A 13,236-nucleotide genomic window follows, 5' to 3' on the forward strand; every position below is an offset into this window, starting at 1 on the left:
GCCCCCGAGCTACAGTCTGTATAAGCCAGTTACAGGGCACAGGCTAGGTGTATATATACTATATAATGTGTGTACAGCACTGACCCGTCACAGCAGCCCCCGAGCTGCAGTCTGTATAAGCCGGTTACAGAGCACAGGCTAGGTGTATATATACTATATAAGGTGTGTACAGCACTGACCCATCACAGCAGCCCCCGAGCTACAGTCTGTATAAGCCGGTTACAGGGCACAGGCTAGGTGTATATATACTATATAAGGTGTGTACAGCACTGACCCGTCACAGCATCCCCCGAGCACCCGATAAGCCGGGTACAGGGCACAGGCTAGGTGTATATATATTCTATATAAGGTGTGTACAGCACTGACCCGTCACAGCAGCCCCCGAGCCCCCAAGCTACAGTCTGTATAAGCTGGTTACAGGGCACAGGCTTGGTGTAAATATACTATATAAGGTGTGTACAGCACTGACCCTTCACAGCAGCCCCCGAGCTACAGTCTGTATAACACGGTTACAGGGCACAGGCTAGGTGTATATATACTATATAAGGTGTGTACAGCACTGACCCATCACAGCAGCCTCCGAGCTACAGTCTGTATAAGCTTGTTACAGGGCACAGGCTAGGTGTATATATACTATATAAGGTGTGTACAGCACTGACCCATCACAGCAGCCCCCGAGCTACAGTCTGTATAAGCCGGTTAAAGGGGACAGGCTAGGTGTATATATACTATATAAGGTGTGTACAGCACTGACCCGACACAGCAGCCCCCGAGCCTCCGAGCTACAGTCTGTATAAGCCGGTTACAGGGCACAGGCTAGGTGTATATATACTATATAAGGTGTGTACAGCACTGACCCATCACAGCAGCCCCCGAGCTACAGTCTGTATAAGCCGGTCACATGGCACAGGCTAGGTGTATATATACTATATAAGGTGTGTACAGCACTGACCCATCACAGCAGCCCACGAGCTACAGTCTGTATAAGCCGGTTACAGAGCACAGGCTAGGTGTATATATACTATATAAGGTGTGTACAGCACTGACCCGTCACAGCAGCCCCCGAGCTACAGTCTGTATAAGCCGGTTACAGAGCACAGGCTATGTGTATATATACTATATAAGGTGTGTACAGCACTGACCCGACACAGCAGCCCCCGGGCTACAGTCTGTATAAGCCGGTTACAGGGCACAGGCTAGGTGTATATATACTATATAATGTGTGTACAGCACTGACCCATCACAGCAGCCCCCGAGCTACAGTCTGTATAAGCCGGTTACAGAGCACAGGCTAGGTGTATATATACTATATAAGGTGTGTACAGCACTGACCCATCACAGCAGCCCCCGAGCTACAGTCTGTATAAGCCGGTTACAGGGCACAGGCTAGGTGTATATATACTATATAAGGTGTGTACAGCACTGACCCGTCACAGCAGCCCCCGAGCTACAGTCTGTATAAGCCGGTTACAGGGCACAGGCTAGGTGTATATATACTATATAAGGTGTGTACAGCACTGACCCATCACAGCAGCCCCCGAGCTACAGTCTGTATAACACGGTTACAGGGCACAGGCTAGGTGTATATATACTATATAAGGTGTGTACAGTACTGACCCGTCACAGCAGCCCCCGAGCTACAGTCTGTATAAGCTGGTTACAGGGCACAGGCTAGGTGTATATATACTATATAAGGTGTGTACAGCACTGAGCCGTCACAGCAGCCCCCGAGCTACAGTCTGTATAACACGGTTACAGGGCACAGGCTAGGTGTATATATACTATATAAGGTGTGTACAGCACTGACCCATCACAGCAGCCCCCGAGCTACAGTCTGTATAACACGGTTACAGGGCACAGGCTAGGTCTATATATACTATATAAGGTGTGTACATTACTGACCCGTCACAGCAGCCCCCGAGCTACAGTCTGTATAAGCCGGTTACAGGGCACAGGCTAGGTGTATATATACTATATAAGGTGTGTACAGCACTGAGCCGTCACAGCAGCCCCCGAGCTACAGTCTGTATAACACGGTTACAGGGCACAGGCTAGGTGTATATATACTATATAAGGTGTGTGCAGCACTGACCCATCACAGCAGCCCCCGAGCTACAGTCTGTATAAGCCGGTTACAGAGCACAGGCTAGGTGTATATATACTATATAAGGTGTGTACAGCACTGAGCCGTCACAGCAGCCCCCGAGCTACAGTCTGTATAAGCCGGTTACAGGGCACAGGCTAGGTGTATATATACTATATAAGGTGTGTACAGCACTGACCCATCACAGCAGCCCCCGAGCTACAGTCTGTATAAGCTGGTTACAGGGCACAGGCTAGGTGTATATATACTATATAAGGTGTGTACAGCACTGAGCCGTCACAGCAGCCCCCGAGCTACAGTCTGTATAACACGGTTACAGGGCACAGGCTAGGTGTATATATACTATATAAGGTGTGTACAGCACTGACCCATCACAGCAGCCCCCGAGCTACAGTCTGTATAACACGGTTACAGGGCACAGGCTAGGTGTATATATACTATATAAGGTGTGTACAGCACTGAGCCGTCACAGCAGCCCCCGAGCTACAGTCTGTATAACATGGTTACAGGGCACAGGCTAGGTGTATATATACTATATAAGGTGTGTACAGCACTGACCCATCACAGCAGCCCCCGAGCTACAGTCTGTATAACACGGTTACAGGGCACAGGCTAGGTCTATATATACTATATAAGGTGTGTACATTACTGACCCGTCACAGCAGCCCCCGAGCTACAGTCTGTATAAGCCGGTTACAGGGCACAGGCTAGGTGTATATATACTATATAAGGTGTGTACAGCACTGAGCCGTCACAGCAGCCCCCGAGCTACAGTCTGTATAACACGGTTACAGGGCACAGGCTAGGTGTATATATACTATATAAGGTGTGTACAGCACTGACCCATCACAGCAGCCCCCGAGCTACAGTCTGTATAAGCCGGTTACAGGGCACAGGCTAGGTGTATATATACTATATAAGGTGTGTACAGCACTGACCCGTCACAGCAGCCCCCGAGCCCCCGAGCTACAGTCTGTATAAGCCGGTTACAGGGCACAGGCTAGGTGTATATATACTATAAAAGGTGTGTACAGCACTGACCCGTCAGAGCAGCCCCTGAGCTACAGTCTGTATAAGCCGGTTACAGGGCACAGGCTAGGTGTATATATACTATATAAGGTGTGTACAGCACTGACGCATCACAGCAGCCCCCGAGCTACAGTCTGTATAAGCCGGTTACAGGGCACAGGCTAGGTGTATATATACTATATAAGGTGTGTACAGCACTGACCCGTCACAGCAGCTCCCGAGCTACAGTCTTTATAAGCCGGTTACAGGGCACAGGCTAGGTGTATATATACTATATAAGGTGTGTACAGCACTGACCCATCACAGCAGCCCCCGAGCTACAGTCTGTATAACCCAGTTACAGGGCACAGGCTAGGTGTATATATACTATATAAGGTGTGTACAGCACTGACCCGTCACAGCAGCCCCTGAGCTACAGTCTGTATAAGCCGGTTACAGGGCACAGGCTAGGTGTATATATACTATATAAGGTGTGTACAGCACTGAGCCGTCACAGCAGCCCCTGAGCTACAGTCTGTATAAGCCGGTTACAGGGCACAGGCTAGGTGTATATATACTATATAAGGTGTGTACAGCACTGACCCGTCACAGCAGCCCCCGAGCTACAGTCTGTATAAGCCGGTTACAGGGTACAGGCTAGGTGTATATATACTATATAAGGTGTGTACAGCACTGACCCATCACAGCAGCCCCCAAGCTACAGTCTGTATAAGCCGGTTACAGAGCACAGGCTAGGTGTATATATACTATATAAGGTGTGTACAGCACTGACCCGTCACAGCAGCCCCCGAGCTACAGTCTGTATAAGCCGGTTACAGGGCACAGGCTAGGTGTATATATACTATATAAGGTGTGTACAGCACTGACCCGTCACAGCAGCCCCCGAGCTACAGTCTGTATAAGCCGGTTACAGGGCACAGGCTAGGTGTATATATACTATATAAGGTGTGTACAGCACTGACCCGTCACAGCAGCCCCCGAGCTACAGTCCGTATAAGCCGGTTACATGGCACAGGCTAGGTGTATATATACTATATAAGGTGTGTACAGCACTGACCCGTCACAGCAGCTCCCGAGCTACAGTCTGTATAAGCCGGTTACAGGGGCACAGGCTAGGTGTATATATACTATATAAGGTGTGTACAGCACTGACCCGTCACAGCAGCCCCCGAGCTACAGTCTGTATAAGCCGGTTACAGGGCACAGGCTAGGTGTATATATACTATATAAGGTGTGTACAGCACTGACCCATCACAGCAGCTCCAGAGCTACAGTCTGTAAAAGCCGGTTACAGGGCACAGGCTAGGTGTATATATACTATATAAGGTGTGTACAGCACTGACCAGTCACAGCAGCCCCCGAGCTACAGTCTGTATAAGCCGGTTACAGGGTACAGGCTAGGTGTATATATACTATATAAGGTGTGTACAGCACTGACCCGTCACAGCAGCCCCCGAGCTACAGTCTGTATAAGCCGGTTACAGGGCACAGGCTAGGTGTATATATACTATATATGGTGTGTACAGCACTGACCCGTCACAGCATCCCCCGAGCCCCCGATAAGCCGGTTACAGGGCACAGGCTAGGTGTATATATATTCTATATAAGGTGTGTACAGCACTGACCCGTCACAGCAGCCCCCGAGCTACAGTCTGTATAAGCTGGTTACAGGGCACAGGCTGGGTGTATATATACTATATAAGGTGTGTACAGCACTGACCCTTCACAGCAGCCCCCGAGCTACAGTCTGTATAACACGGTTACAGGGCACAGGCTAGAAGGATATATACTATATAAGGTGTGTACAGCACTGACCCATCACAGCAGCCCCCGAGCTACAGTCTGTATAAGCCGGTTAAAGGGGACAGGCTAGGTGTATATATACTATATAAGGTGTGTACAGCACTGAATTGTCACAGCAGCCCCCGAGCCTCCGAGCTACAGTCTGTATAAGCCGGTTACAGAGCACAGGCTAGGTGTATATATACTATATAAGGTGTGTACAGCACTGACCCGACACAGCAGCCCCCGAGCTACAGTCTGTATAAGCCAGTTACAGGGCACAGGCTAGGTGTATATATACTATATAATGTGTGTACAGCACTGACCCGTCACAGCAGCCCCCGAGCTGCAGTCTGTATAAGCCGGTTACAGAGCACAGGCTAGGTGTATATATACTATATAAGGTGTGTACAGCACTGACCCATCACAGCAGCCCCCGAGCTACAGTCTGTATAAGCCGGTTACAGGGCACAGGCTAGGTGTATATATACTATATAAGGTGTGTACAGCACTGACCCGTCACAGCATCCCCCGAGCACCCGATAAGCCGGGTACAGGGCACAGGCTAGGTGTATATATATTCTATATAAGGTGTGTACAGCACTGACCCGTCACAGCAGCCCCCGAGCCCCCGAGCTACAGTCTGTATAAGCTGGTTACAGGGCACAGGCTAGGTGTAAATATACTATATAAGGTGTGTACAGCACTGACCCTTCACAGCAGCCCCCGAGCTACAGTCTGTATAACACGGTTACAGGGCACAGGCTAGGTGTATATATACTATATAAGGTGTGTACAGCACTGACCCATCACAGCAGCCTCCGAGCTACAGTCTGTATAAGCTTGTTACAGGGCACAGGCTAGGTGTATATATACTATATAAGGTGTGTACAGCACTGACCCATCACAGCAGCCCCCGAGCTACAGTCTGTATAAGCCGGTTAAAGGGGACAGGCTAGGTGTATATATACTATATAAGGTGTGTACAGCACTGACCCGACACAGCAGCCCCCGAGCCTCCGAGCTACAGTCTGTATAAGCCGGTTACAGGGCACAGGCTAGGTGTATATATACTATATAAGGTGTGTACAGCACTGACCCATCACAGCAGCCCCCGAGCTACAGTCTGTATAAGCCGGTCACATGGCACAGGCTAGGTGTATATATACTATATAAGGTGTGTACAGCACTGACCCATCACAGCAGCCCACGAGCTACAGTCTGTATAAGCCGGTTACAGAGCACAGGCTAGGTGTATATATACTATATAAGGTGTGTACAGCACTGACCCGTCACAGCAGCCCCCGAGCTACAGTCTGTATAAGCCGGTTACAGAGCACAGGCTATGTGTATATATACTATATAAGGTGTGTACAGCACTGACCCGACACAGCAGCCCCCGGGCTACAGTCTGTATAAGCCGGTTACAGGGCACAGGCTAGGTGTATATATACTATATAATGTGTGTACAGCACTGACCCATCACAGCAGCCCCCGAGCTACAGTCTGTATAAGCCGGTTACAGAGCACAGGCTAGGTGTATATATACTATATAAGGTGTGTACAGCACTGACCCATCACAGCAGCCCCCGAGCTGCAGTCTGTATAAGCCGGTTACAGGGCACAGGCTAGGTGTATATATACTATATAAGGTGTGTACAGCACTGACCCGTCACAGCAGCCCCCGAGCTACAGTCTGTATAAGCCGGTTACAGGGCACAGGCTAGGTGTATATATACTATATAAGGTGTGTACAGCACTGACCCATCACAGCAGCCCCCGAGCTACAGTCTGTATAACACGGTTACAGGGCACAGGCTAGGTGTATATATACTATATAAGGTGTGTACAGTACTGACCCGTCACAGCAGCCCCCGAGCTACAGTCTGTATAAGCTGGTTACAGGGCACAGGCTAGGTGTATATATACTATATAAGGTGTGTACAGTACTGACCTGTCACAGCAGCCCCCGAGCTACAGTCTGTATAAGCCGGTTACAGGGCACAGGATAGGTGTATATATACTATATAAGGTGTGTACAGCACTGACCCGTCACAGCAGCCCCCGAGCTACAGTCTGTATAAGCCGGTTACAGAGCACAGGCTAGGTGTATATATACTATATAAGGTGTGTACAGCACTGACCCGTCACAGCAGCCCCCGAGCTATAGCATGTATAAGCCGGTTACAGGGCACAGGCTAGGTGTATATATACAATATAAGGTGTGTACAGCACTGACCCGTCACAGCAGCCCCCGAGCTACAGTCTGTATAAGCCGGTTACAGGGCACAAGCTAGGTGTATATATACTATATAAGGTGTGTACAGCACTGACGCATCACAGCAGCCCCCGAGCTACAGTCTGTATAAGCCGGTTACAGGGCACAGGCTAGGTGTATATATACTATATAAGGTGTGTACAGCACTGACCCATCACAGCAGCCCCCGAGCTACAGTCTGTATAAGCCGGTTACAGGGCACAGGCTAGGTGTATATATACTATATAAGGTGTGTACAGCACTGAGCCGTCACAGCAGCCCCCGAGCTACAGTCTGTATAAGCCGGTTACAGGGCACAGGCTAGGTGTATATATACTATATAAGGTGTGTACAGCACTGAGCCGTCACAGCAGCCCCCGAGCTACAGTCTGTAGCAGCCGGTTACAGGGTACAGGCTAGGTGTATATATACTATATAAGGTGTGTACAGCACTGAGCCGTCACAGCAGCCCCCGAGCTACAGTCTGTATAAGCCGGTTACAGGGCACAAGCTAGGTGTATATATACTATATAAGGTGTGTACAGCACTGACGCATCACAGCAGCCCCCGAGCTACAGTCTGTATAAGCCGGTTACAGGGCACAGGCTAGGTGTATATATACTATATAAGGTGTGTACAGCACTGACCCGTCACAGCAGCCCCCGAGCTACAGTCTGTATAAGCCGGTTACAGGGCACAGGCTAGGTGTATATATACTATATAAGGTGTGTACAGCACTGACCCATCACAGCAGCCCCCGAGCTACAGTCTGTATAAGCCGGTAACAGAGCACAGGCTAGGTGTATATATACTATATAAGGTGTGTACAGCACTGAGCCGTCACAGCAGCCCCCGAGCTACAGTCTGTATAAGCCGGTTACAGGGCACAGGCTAGGTGTATATATACTATATAAGGTGTGTACAGCACTGACCCATCACAGCAGCCCCCGAGCTACAGTCTGTATAAGCTGGTTACAGGGCACAGGCTAGGTGTATATATACTATATAAGGTGTGTACAGCACTGAGCCGTCACAGCAGCCCCCGAGCTACAGTCTGTATAACACGGTTACAGGGCACAGGCTAGGTGTATATATACTATATAAGGTGTGTACAGCACTGACCCATCACAGCAGCCCCCGAGCTACAGTCTGTATAACACGGTTACAGGGCACAGGCTAGGTGTATATATACTATATAAGGTGTGTACAGCACTGAGCCGTCACAGCAGCCCCCGAGCTACAGTCTGTATAACACGGTTACAGGGCACAGGCTAGGTGTATATATACTATATAAGGTGTGTACAGCACTGACCCATCACAGCAGCCCCCGAGCTACAGTCTGTATAACACGGTTACAGGGCACAGGCTAGGTCTATATATACTATATAAGGTGTGTACATTACTGACCCGTCACAGCAGCCCCCGAGCTACAGTCTGTATAAGCCAGTTACAGGGCACAGGCTAGGTGTATATATACTATATAAGGTGTGTACAGCACTGAGCCGTCACAGCAGCCCCCGAGCTACAGTCTGTATAACACGGTTACAGGGCACAGGCTAGGTGTATATATACTATATAAGGTGTGTACAGCACTGACCCATCACAGCAGCCCCCGAGCTACAGTCTGTATAAGCCGGTTACAGAGCACAGGCTAGGTGTATATATACTATATAAGGTGTGTACAGCACTGAGCCGTCACAGCAGCCCCCGAGCTACAGTCTGTATAAGCCGGTTACAGGGCACAGGCTAGGTGTATATATACTATATAAGGTGTGTACAGCACTGACCCATCACAGCAGCCCCCGAGCTACAGTCTGTATAAGCTGGTTACAGGGCACAGGCTAGGTGTATATATACTATATAAGGTGTGTACAGCACTGAGCCGTCACAGCAGCCCCCAAGCTACAGTCTGTATAACACGGTTACAGGGCACAGGCTAGGTGTATATATACTATATAAGGTGTGTACAGCACTGACCCATCACAGCAGCCCCCGAGCTACAGTCTGTATAACACGGTTACAGGGCACAGGCTAGGTGTATATATACTATATAAGGTGTGTACAGCACTGAGCCGTCACAGCAGCCCCCGAGCTACAGTCTGTATAACACGGTTACAGGGCACAGGCTAGGTGTATATATACTATATAAGGTGTGTACAGCACTGACCCATCACAGCAGCCCCCGAGCTACAGTCTGTATAACACGGTTACAGGGCACAGGCTAGGTCTATATATACTATATAAGGTGTGTACATTACTGACCCGTCACAGCAGCCCCCGAGCTACAGTCTGTATAAGCCGGTTACAGGGCACAGGCTAGGTGTATATATACTATATAAGGTGTGTACAGCACTGAGCCGTCACAGCAGCCCCCGAGCTACAGTCTGTATAAGCCGGTTACAGGGCACAGGCTAGGTGTATATATACTATATAAGGTGTGTACAGCACTGACCCGTCACAGCAGCCCCCGAGCTACAGTCTGTATAAGCCGGTTACAGGGCACAGGCTAGGTGTATATATACTATATAAGGTGTGTACAGCACTGACCCATCACAGCAGCCCCCGAGCTACAGTCTGTATAACACGGTTACAGGGCACAGGCTAGGTGTATATATACTATATAAGGTGTGTACAGTACTGACCCGTCACAGCAGCCCCCGAGCTACAGTCTGTATAAGCTGGTTACAGGGCACAGGCTAGGTGTATATATACTATATAAGGTGTGTACAGTACTGACCTGTCACAGCAGCCCCCGAGCTACAGTCTGTATAAGCCGGTTACAGGGCACAGGATAGGTGTATATATACTATATAAGGTGTGTACAGCACTGACCCGTCACAGCAGCCCCCGAGCTACAGTCTGTATAAGCCGGTTACAGAGCACAGGCTAGGTGTATATATACTATATAAGGTGTGTACAGCACTGACCCGTCACAGCAGCCCCCGAGCTATAGCATGTATAAGCCGGTTACAGGGCACAGGCTAGGTGTATATATACAATATAAGGTGTGTACAGCACTGACCCGTCACAGCAGCCCCCGAGCTACAGTCTGTATAAGCCGGTTACAGGGCACAAGCTAGGTGTATATATACTATATAAGGTGTGTACAGCACTGACGCATCACAGCAGCCCCCGAGCTACAGTCTGTATAAGCCGGTTACAGGGCACAGGCTAGGTGTATATATACTATATAAGGTGTGTACAGCACTGACCCATCACAGCAGCCCCCGAGCTACAGTCTGTATAAGCCGGTTACAGGGCACAGGCTAGGTGTATATATACTATATAAGGTGTGTACAGCACTGAGCCGTCACAGCAGCCCCCGAGCTACAGTCTGTATAAGCCGGTTACAGGGCACAGGCTAGGTGTATATATACTATATAAGGTGTGTACAGCACTGAGCCGTCACAGCAGCCCCCGAGCTACAGTCTGTAGCAGCCGGTTACAGGGTACAGGCTAGGTGTATATATACTATATAAGGTGTGTACAGCACTGAGCCGTCACAGCAGCCCCCGAGCTACAGTCTGTATAAGCCGGTTACAGGGCACAAGCTAGGTGTATATATACTATATAAGGTGTGTACAGCACTGACGCATCACAGCAGCCCCCGAGCTACAGTCTGTATAAGCCGGTTACAGGGCACAGGCTAGGTGTATATATACTATATAAGGTGTGTACAGCACTGACCCGTCACAGCAGCCCCCGAGCTACAGTCTGTATAAGCCGGTTACAGGGCACAGGCTAGGTGTATATATACTATATAAGGTGTGTACAGCACTGACCCATCACAGCAGCCCCCGAGCTACAGTCTGTATAAGCCGGTAACAGAGCACAGGCTAGGTGTATATATACTATATAAGGTGTGTACAGCACTGAGCCGTCACAGCAGCCCCCGAGCTACAGTCTGTATAAGCCGGTTACAGGGCACAGGCTAGGTGTATATATACTATATAAGGTGTGTACAGCACTGACCCATCACAGCAGCCCCCGAGCTACAGTCTGTATAAGCTGGTTACAGGGCACAGGCTAGGTGTATATATACTATATAAGGTGTGTACAGCACTGAGCCGTCACAGCAGCCCCCGAGCTACAGTCTGTATAACACGGTTACAGGGCACAGGCTAGGTGTATATATACTATATAAGGTGTGTACAGCACTGACCCATCACAGCAGCCCCCGAGCTACAGTCTGTATAACACGGTTACAGGGCACAGGCTAGGTGTATATATACTATATAAGGTGTGTACAGCACTGAGCCGTCACAGCAGCCCCCGAGCTACAGTCTGTATAACACGGTTACAGGGCACAGGCTAGGTGTATATATACTATATAAGGTGTGTACAGCACTGACCCATCACAGCAGCCCCCGAGCTACAGTCTGTATAACACGGTTACAGGGCACAGGCTAGGTCTATATATACTATATAAGGTGTGTACATTACTGACCCGTCACAGCAGCCCCCGAGCTACAGTCTGTATAAGCCAGTTACAGGGCACAGGCTAGGTGTATATATACTATATAAGGTGTGTACAGCACTGAGCCGTCACAGCAGCCCCCGAGCTACAGTCTGTATAACACGGTTACAGGGCACAGGCTAGGTGTATATATACTATATAAGGTGTGTACAGCACTGACCCATCACAGCAGCCCCCGAGCTACAGTCTGTATAAGCCGGTTACAGAGCACAGGCTAGGTGTATATATACTATATAAGGTGTGTACAGCACTGAGCCGTCACAGCAGCCCCCGAGCTACAGTCTGTATAAGCCGGTTACAGGGCACAGGCTAGGTGTATATATACTATATAAGGTGTGTACAGCACTGACCCATCACAGCAGCCCCCGAGCTACAGTCTGTATAAGCTGGTTACAGGGCACAGGCTAGGTGTATATATACTATATAAGGTGTGTACAGCACTGAGCCGTCACAGCAGCCCCCAAGCTACAGTCTGTATAACACGGTTACAGGGCACAGGCTAGGTGTATATATACTATATAAGGTGTGTACAGCACTGACCCATCACAGCAGCCCCCGAGCTACAGTCTGTATAACACGGTTACAGGGCACAGGCTAGGTGTATATATACTATATAAGGTGTGTACAGCACTGAGCCGTCACAGCAGCCCCCGAGCTACAGTCTGTATAACACGGTTACAGGGCACAGGCTAGGTGTATATATACTATATAAGGTGTGTACAGCACTGACCCATCACAGCAGCCCCCGAGCTACAGTCTGTATAACACGGTTACAGGGCACAGGCTAGGTCTATATATACTATATAAGGTGTGTACATTACTGACCCGTCACAGCAGCCCCCGAGCTACAGTCTGTATAAGCCGGTTACAGGGCACAGGCTAGGTGTATATATACTATATAAGGTGTGTACAGCACTGAGCCGTCACAGCAGCCCCCGAGCTACAGTCTGTATAAGCCGGTTACAGGGCACAGGCTAGGTGTATATATACTATATAAGGTGTGTACAGCACTGACCCGTCACAGCAGCCCCCGAGCCCCCGAGCTACAGTCTGTATAAGCCGGTTACAGGGCAAAGGCTAGGTGTATATATACTATAAAAGGTGTGTACAGCACTGACCCGTCACAGCAGCCCCTGAGCTACAGTCTGTATAAGCCGGTTACAGGGCACAGGCTAGGTGTATATATACTATATAAGGTGTGTACAGCACTGACGCATCACAGCAGCCCCCGAGCTACAGTCTGTATAAGCCGGTTACAGGGCACAGGCTAGGTGTATATATACTATATAAGGTGTGTACAGCACTGACCCGTCACAGCAGCTCCCGAGCTACAGTCTTTATAAGCCGGTTACAGGGCACAGGCTAGGTGTATATATACTATATAAGGTGTGTACAGCACTGACCCATCACAGCAGCCCCCGAGCTACAGTCTGTATAACCCGGTTACAGGGCACAGGCTAGGTGTATATATACTATATAAGGTGTGTACAGCACTGACCCGTCACAGCAGCCCCTGAGCTACAGTCTGTATAAGCCGGTTACAGGGCACAGGCTAGGTGTATATATACTATATAAGGTGTGTACAGC

Source organism: Taudactylus pleione, unplaced genomic scaffold, assembly GCF_031769625.1.
Source record: "Taudactylus pleione unplaced genomic scaffold, aTauple2 ptg001716l, whole genome shotgun sequence".
Classification (NCBI taxonomy): Eukaryota; Metazoa; Chordata; class Amphibia; order Anura; family Myobatrachidae; genus Taudactylus; species Taudactylus pleione.